Source organism: Aedes albopictus, chromosome 2 (genome assembly GCF_035046485.1).
Source record: "Aedes albopictus strain Foshan chromosome 2, AalbF5, whole genome shotgun sequence".
NCBI lineage: Eukaryota > Metazoa > Arthropoda > Insecta > Diptera > Culicidae > Aedes > Aedes albopictus.
In genome coordinates this window covers 481367289-481375463 of record NC_085137.1, presented here as the reverse complement: position 1 = coordinate 481375463, position 8175 = coordinate 481367289, and positions in this window count along the sequence as shown.

The window sequence follows — 8175 nt, the reverse complement described above, 5'->3', positions numbered from 1 at the left end:
GTTTTCCGAAAGTTCAGACAGTATCAGATCAGTCGAGATATCCTAGGTCATCCAAACTGTTTTTGAGTTCACATCCTAAAGTCTGCGGGTGTAACGGTGGCTTCTTTCATTATAAAAAGTTAGGATTTGTAATCGGTCATGACCAGTAAGTTTTCTAAAAGTTCAATAGACAGTATCAGATCAGTCGGGACATCATAGGTCATTCAAACTGTTCTTGAGTTCACATCCTAAAGTCTGCGGGTGTAACGGTGGCTTCTTTCATTATAAAAAGTTAGGATTTGTAATCGATCATGACCAGTAAGTCTTCTGAAAGTTCAATAGACAGTATCAGATTAGTCGAGATATCCTAGGTCATCCAAACTGTTCTTGAGTTCAGATCCTGAAGTCTACGGGTGTAACGGTAACTTCAATCATTTAACAATGCTACGATTTGTAATCTGTCTTGTCCAGTAAGTCTTCTGAAAGTATTGTCGGGATATCCTATATCATCCAAACTATTCTTGAGTTCAAATCCTAAAGCCTCCGGGTGTAACGGTAACTTCTTTCATTACACAAAGCTACGATTTGCAATCTATTATGCCCAGTAAGTCTTTTGAAAGTTTAATAAACAGTTTCAGATCAGTCGGGATATCCTAGGTCATCAAAACTGTGCTTGAGTTTAGATCCTAAAGTCTTCGGGTGTAACGGTAACTTCTATCATTATACAATGCTAAGATTTGTAATCTATCTTGTCCTATGAGTTTTTTGAAAGTTCAATAGACAGTATCAGATCAGTCGGAATATCTTATGCCATCCAAACTGTTCTTGAGTTCAAATCCTAAAGTCTATTGGTGCAACGGTAACTTCTTTCGTTATACAAAGCTACGGTTTATAGTCAATCATTTTTTTTTTTTTATCTAGTTCATTTATTTGGGGCTCAATCGCGTATAACGCTTTACGGAGCCGAGGATCTTTCTTTGTACTTAATAGTATACATTATACAGAGTAATAACTTTTTAATGATATCTGTTAGTAATGGGTGGAAGCCAGGGTACTCGTGGCAGCTCGAGGTTAGAAGGTCACATTTTGAGGGATGGACAGGGTAAGGATTGGGTCAAAGGTTTCACTGCTGCTCATCCGGTGGTGAATCGCATCTTGCTAGCGTATTCGGTGCCTTGTGGTGTTGGTACCAACTTGTTGTGGGACTTGGTTTTCCGAATGGCCAGGAGCAACTTGGTAACACAAAGAGGACAAAACAGAGAAAAAAAAAACTGGAGAAGAAAACACAAGCAAATTAAACTTTTATACCAGCAGAGCGAAGAAAGTCGAAAATACATCCCATGTATGTGACATCGCGGGTCCCCAACACATCTCTCACAAGAACAAAGGGTTGTCTACCTCGGGCCTCAAGGGTATCCAAAAGTAGCGCTCTGGAGGCGTCATTATCCGGGCATTGCCAAACTACGTGGTCGATGTCATCATAACCGGAACCGCACTTAGTACAAACATTGCTCAACGCGAGGTTAATCCTGTGTAAATGCGCGTCTAGCGAGTAATGGTTGGACATAAGTCTTGACATCACGCGAATGAAATTGCGACTTACATCCAGACCATACCACCACACTCGCAAAGAAACATTAGGAATAATGGAATGTAACCACCGTCCCAGCTGGCCATCTCGCCAATCATTTTGCCAACTTTGAAGAGAACTCTGGCGAACAAAATGGAAAAATTCATCATGTGAAATTCTTCTATCATAGATCTCACCTTCCTGTGCGCCCACCTTTGCGAGAGAGTCCGCCTTCTCATTGCCATAAATTGAGCAATGTGAGGGGACCCATACAAAGGTAATCTTGTATGATCTTTCGACCAGTGCACCCATCTGCTCCCTTATTTTTGTAAGAAAGTAAGATGAATGTTTTACAGGTTTCATCGACCGGAGTGCCTCAATCGAACTAAGGCTATCCGAGAAGATGAAGAAATGGTCTACGGGCATGTTGGAAATCATCCCCAAAGCGAAGTTGATTGCTGCCAGCTCAGCAACATAAACCGAGCAAGGTTCCTGAAGTTTGCGGAAGGCGGTAAAATTTTCATTGAAGACACCGAAACCAGTGGATCCATTTATGCGAGACCCATCAGTGAAGAATCTCTTACAGGAATTGACATGTTGGTACTTTTCGTTAAAAATGCGAGGAATAGATATACATCGAAGTTGATCTGGTATTCCATGAATAGCTTGTTTCATGGACAGATCGTATTTAACAGAGGAACTGTCATTAGTGAAGTGTACACGGGGAGGATTATAACTTGGTAGGCTTATGTCAGATGACATGTAGAACAGATAGATTCTCATGAATTTTGATTGAGTGTTCAGACTGAGCATTTCTTCGAAGTTTTCAATGACAAGTGTGTTGCTCACTCCACACTTGATAAGTAACCTTAGCGAGAGCTCCCAGAATCGGTTCTGGAGAGGTTTCACCCCTGCCAGGACCTCTAGGCTCGCATTATGTGTTGAGTGCATACAGCCGAGAGCAATACGCAAACAACGGTACTGAATTCGTTCCAACTTTATTAGGTGGCAGTTTGCTGCTGAGTGGAAGCAGAAAGAGCCATACTCAATAACAGAGAGAATAGTCGTTTTGTAAAGTTTTATGAGGTCTTCCGGGTGAGCACCCCACCATGTTCCGGTAATTGTGCGTAGAAAATTGATCCTTTGTTGACATTTTTGCACCAAATACTTGATTTGGGTACCCCAAGTGCCTTTTGAATCAAACCAGACCCCAAGGTATTTCGAAGTCAAAGACTGGTCGATTTCTATTCCCAAAAGATTGAGTTTCAGTTGGGCTGGGTTCCGCTTTCTAGAAAACACAACCAATTGAGTTTTTTGCGGAGCAAACTCGATCCCCAAATCTCTTGCCCAGATTGACAGATTATTTAGAGAATTTTGCAATGGTCTTTGCAACATTTCTGCATGTGGGCCTTTTAGAGAAACCACAGCATCATCTGCAAGTTGTCTTAGCGTGCATTGTCCTTCCAAGCAACTATCAATGTCTTTCACGTAGAAATTATAAAGCAAGGGACTTAAACATGAGCCTTGGGGTAGGCCCATGTAACTAATTCTGGAAGTTGTCAGTTGTCCGAGATTGAAACTCATATGTTTTTCTGACAACAAATTATACAAGAAATTATTTAAAATTCCTGGAAGTCCACTATTGTGCAGTTTTTCTGACAATATTCCTATGGAAACTGAATCAAAGGCGCCCTTAATATCCAAGAAAACTGAAGCCAGTTGCTCCTTTTCCGCAAAGGCCAGTTGAATATCTGTTGAAAGCAACGCTAGACAATCGTTTGTTCCTTTGCCCTTGCGAAACCCGAACTGTGTATTTGAAAGCAAGTTATTCGATTCGACCCAATGATCGAGTCGTGATAGGATCATTTTTTCCAACAATTTCCTTAAACATGATAACATAGCAATTGGGCGGTATGAATTATGATCAGACGCTGGTTTACCAGGCTTTTGAATAGCTATTACTTTGACCTGTCTCCATTCATGCGGAACGATGTTGTTCTCCATGAATGAGTTGAACAGGTCCAGTAATCGTCTTTTCGCGATATCTGGGAGATTCTTTAGAAGATTGAACTTGATCATATCGCGTCCCGGAGCGGAATTGTTTGATGAAAGAAGAGCCATAGAAAGTTCCAGCATAGTGAAGGGTCTGTCCAGAGAACCGTCTCTTGGGGATGTTTCCCAAGAAATCGGTTGTGCTGGGACTGAGTCTGGGCAGACCTTTTTCGCGAAGCTGAATATCCAACGGTTGGAGTATTCGTCACTCTCATTAGAAGAAGAGCGGTTTCGCATGTTGCGAGCCACTCTCCAAAGCGTTGTCATTGAAGTTTCTCTTGAGAGACCCTCAATGAAGTGTCGCCAATAACTACGCTTCTTCGCTTTCAGCAGGTTTCTCAACTGTCTTTCGAGCTTTGCGTACTCTTGATAAAGATCTGAGGTACCGTGCCTACGAAAAGTTTTGAAAGCATCAGATTTTTTAAGATACAACTGGGTGCAATCATCATCCCAGCCTAGTGTGGCTGGTCTTCTTTTGAAGGTTGCACTTGGAACACGTCGTTTTTGTGATTCTAATGCACTCTTATATATCAGTTCAGACAGGAATCGATACTCATCCAAAGGTGGGAGGGGATTGAATGATTCGATGCCAAAAGATACCGCTTCTGCATACTTTTGCCAATCGATATTCCTTGTGAGGTCAAAAGGAACCTGAATTGGATGCTCTGACCTTTCACTATTATGCTTTATGGTGGTTATAATGGGTAAGTGATCACTACCATGAGGATCCTCGATTACCTTCCACAAGCAATCGAATGATAGTGAACTTGACCCCAGTGATAGGTCGAGACGACTTTCTTTGCCGTCAGATGCAATACGTGTCACTTCACCTGTATTTAAAATGTTCAAATTGAAATCGTCGCACAAATCATAGAAAACGGCCGCTCTATTATCGTCATATGGTTCGCCCCACCCTGTACCATGCGCGTTCATATCACCCAGAATTAAAACTGGATGTGACAGTGCAGAAACCGCATTCCAAAGATGACGGCGGTTAATTGAAATTCTTGGAGGAATGTAAACGGAAGCTACGCAAAGTTCTTTACCCCTTACGTTTATTTGGCAAGCGACGATTTCTACGCCAGGATGAGTCGCGATTGGAATTCTATAAAATGAGTAAGTCTTTTTGATCCCCAAAAGAACTCCCCCATAATGGTCATCTCTATCCTGGCGTATAATGTTAAAATCGTGGAAGTTGAGTTCATCTTCAGAAGAAAGCCATGTTTCACAAAGGGCAAATATATCACAATCAGAGTTGTGAATCAAAAACTTAAACAGGTCTAATTTAGGTTTTAGACTATGACAGTTCCACTGTAGCACAGTGATCATATCTTGTACCTCACTTGATGAATTATCCATCGAAAGATATGATCGCAGCAAGGAGGGGCCATGATTGTGTCAGATTCCGAAGATATTCTTCTACTGTAGGTATAAACATATCAATAATGCCTCTAAGTGTTTCTGGAAGGCTGAGGGCATCATATAAGCGATCCACAAGAACCCTAAAAGTAAACAGTCCTCGCTTGGGTCTAGGAGGCTTGTTTGAACTGCGAGGAACTTTGGTAGCTTTTTTCTTGCTACCTTGTCGATTATTTCTCTTTGAAGTGTATTTAACAGGCGGAGACGGGGGAGACAGGTTCTTGCTACAACATGGGTCTGAAGCTGAAGGAACCTGATTCTTCGGAGTTTTTAAGTTTACCCCGTCTCCTTTAACATTAGGCAAACTTTTGAGGGAAGACTTTAAAAAGACCTTTCGGCGCAATCCCGGGGAAGATGATGACTTCCTTTTTCCAGGTGCGTGTACCTCCGAAAGAGATCTACCCTCATCAGTTTCGCCATCGTCCTGATCATCGGAAGACAGCTCCTGATAGGGATTTTCAACTGGGACAGCTGATTCAGACACGGAATCTGGTGTTTTAAAAGATTTCACCATCTCCGCATATGTCTGTTTGGAGCGCTTTATGATAGAGCGACTCTCATTTCGAATGCGTCTTTTGTAAGCCGGGCAAACTTGCAAGTCGTGTGGATCTCCGCCACAGTAGCTACATTTTTCCGCTTCCTGTGTGCAAGAGTCCTCCAAATGAGCTTGGTTGCATTTGCCACAACGGGGCTTGTTGTCGCAAAAGCTATCACTGTGACCAAACTGCTTGCATTTGGTACAATTAAAAACCTTCGGCCTAAAAAGATGCACTGGGTAAAAACCACCATCAATTACAACAAATTCCGGGAGGACGGAACCTGGAAAAGTCACTCGAAAAAACGCTGAAGGCGAGTACACCTTTTTATTTCCTTCCATGGAAACCTTAGATAAGCGTTTACAGTCTAGGATAGCCACATCAGGAATAGACCTATTTTTGAAACGACCAAAGCCGGTCTTGATGTCCTCACATGTCAGCATTTCGTCGAGGATCTTCCCCTCCACCTCCACTTCTCGTGCTGGCACATAGACGGCGTATTCAACAGTAAACGCTTCGTGTTGAGCAATTTCATTTGCTGCTTTGTAGCTAGGTGCGGTAACACGCAGCTTGGATGCTTTCACTTGGTGAATAACGGTCCCAGGATACTTACGCGTCAGCTCTCGAGAAATCGAAAGCATATTCAATGGTTTGCATTTGCGCCGGAAATAGACAACCCAAGGTCCAGGCGAAGATGGCTGATAAAACCGCGTACGAGCAATGATATCATTAGGAGGCGTTTCGCCTCCAATCGAATCGTCCATGTGGAAACAAATTTATGGAAAATAACTCAAAAGTGCAAAAGAGGAAGAGAAAAACCTTAAAGTATTTACAGTGCACTTTCTTCCTTAGGACGACAACTGTTTGGTTTGTAAACCAAACAATGTTAATAATATATAGAAAAAAAAATAAAGCAAAAAAAAAAAAACTTGTACTAATAATATACGAATTCAATTCTTATGTTTATTTTGGCGCACCCTGTAGGATGCAAAAAAACGGTATTGAAAAAAAAAAAAAGAAAAAATAGCTAATAAAAAACAAAACAAAAAAAAAGGTCCGTTATTTACAGTTTGTACACCCTTACCCGTATACAGTAGTTTGGGAACCACTGTTATGGATGTCAAAAAAAAAAAAAAACACGTGGTCGAATGTGGACTGGGGATACAATAGACAAAAGCGATCAAAACAAATTGGGCGGACAAAAGAGTGTATCAAAAGAGTGATACTTATCTGACCGAAGCAGGTAGATATTTATCACAGGCAGGTCGATGGTAAAGCTGTCCGTCGCGTCTGCCTTCGCACCCGTCGCTGCCGTCCTCTTCGATGACGGAGGGGCTGATGATGGCGATAAAGATGACTTTCTTGGATGCGATGCTTCTTCTTTGATGTACGATGATGCAAGCACCTCGCTTCCCGGGTTGCGCTGGATACCACCTTGCGACACTACACTTCGCACAAGCAGGAAAACGTACGATATAAAAAACCTCCCGCACTTGCGGGGGAAAAAACTCCACTTATACGAGGTCTATCGCGTGGTGAGATACGGAGCACACGTCCGACTCGTCCAAATGCACAACTGGGAATGATATAGTCAATCATGTCCAGTAAGACTTTTGAAAGTTCAATAGACAGTATCAGATCAGTCGGGATATCCTAGGTCACCCAAACTGTTCTTGAGTTCACATCTTCTTCAACGATAACTTCTTTGATTATACAAAGCTACGATTTTTAATCGATGATGCCCAGTAAGTCTTCTGAAAGTTAAGTAGACACTATCAGATCGCTCGGGACGTCCTAGGTCATCGAAACTGTTCTTTTAGTTCACATCCTTACGTCTGCGGGTGTAACGGTAACTTTTTTCATTATTCAAAGCAACAATTTGTAATCTATCATGTCCAGTAAATATTCTCAAAGTTCAATAGACAGTTTGTGGTAAGTCGGGATATCCTAGGTCATCCCCACTTTTCTTGAGAGTTTAGATCCTACAGTTTACGTGTGTAACAAAAACTTCTTTCATTATGCAAAACTACGATTTGTAATCAATCATGTCCAGTAAGTCTCCTAAAAGATCAATTCGTATCATCAGATTAGCGGGGGTCATCCAAACTATTACGATGTTTAAAACCTAGCATCTACAGTAATTTAAGTTTCTGTTTTGGCTATATAGAGCTGTCGGACGGACGGAATTTTTCCTCACAGCAGTTAACGGGTGGGATTCAGTCACTGTGGAAAACCGCTTACGGAATTTTACAGCTCTGGAACTTAATACCTTGCGCTTGATCGATCACCATTGCAATGGTCACCATTCGATAAAACAAAAATGTGACCGTAACGTCGGATAAGATTGAATAGCTGTATTTGAATTTTGTCAAGACTATCTCATTAAATGCCAGGGGGATTACAAATTACAGTTGGATGTGTTATATTACAGTTGTTCATTGTGAGAATAGCTACTGTTACTGTCAAGAGATAAACATCAGGACAGTTTGGACTACCCTAGATGTCCCAAAAGCTCATGAGAATATCTAGTGGACTTCAGGTTGGTCCTGTAACCGCGATTAATTATGCAACGTTACTCAGTACATCAGACATGGCTGCTGTTATGAGTGTGGACCTGAT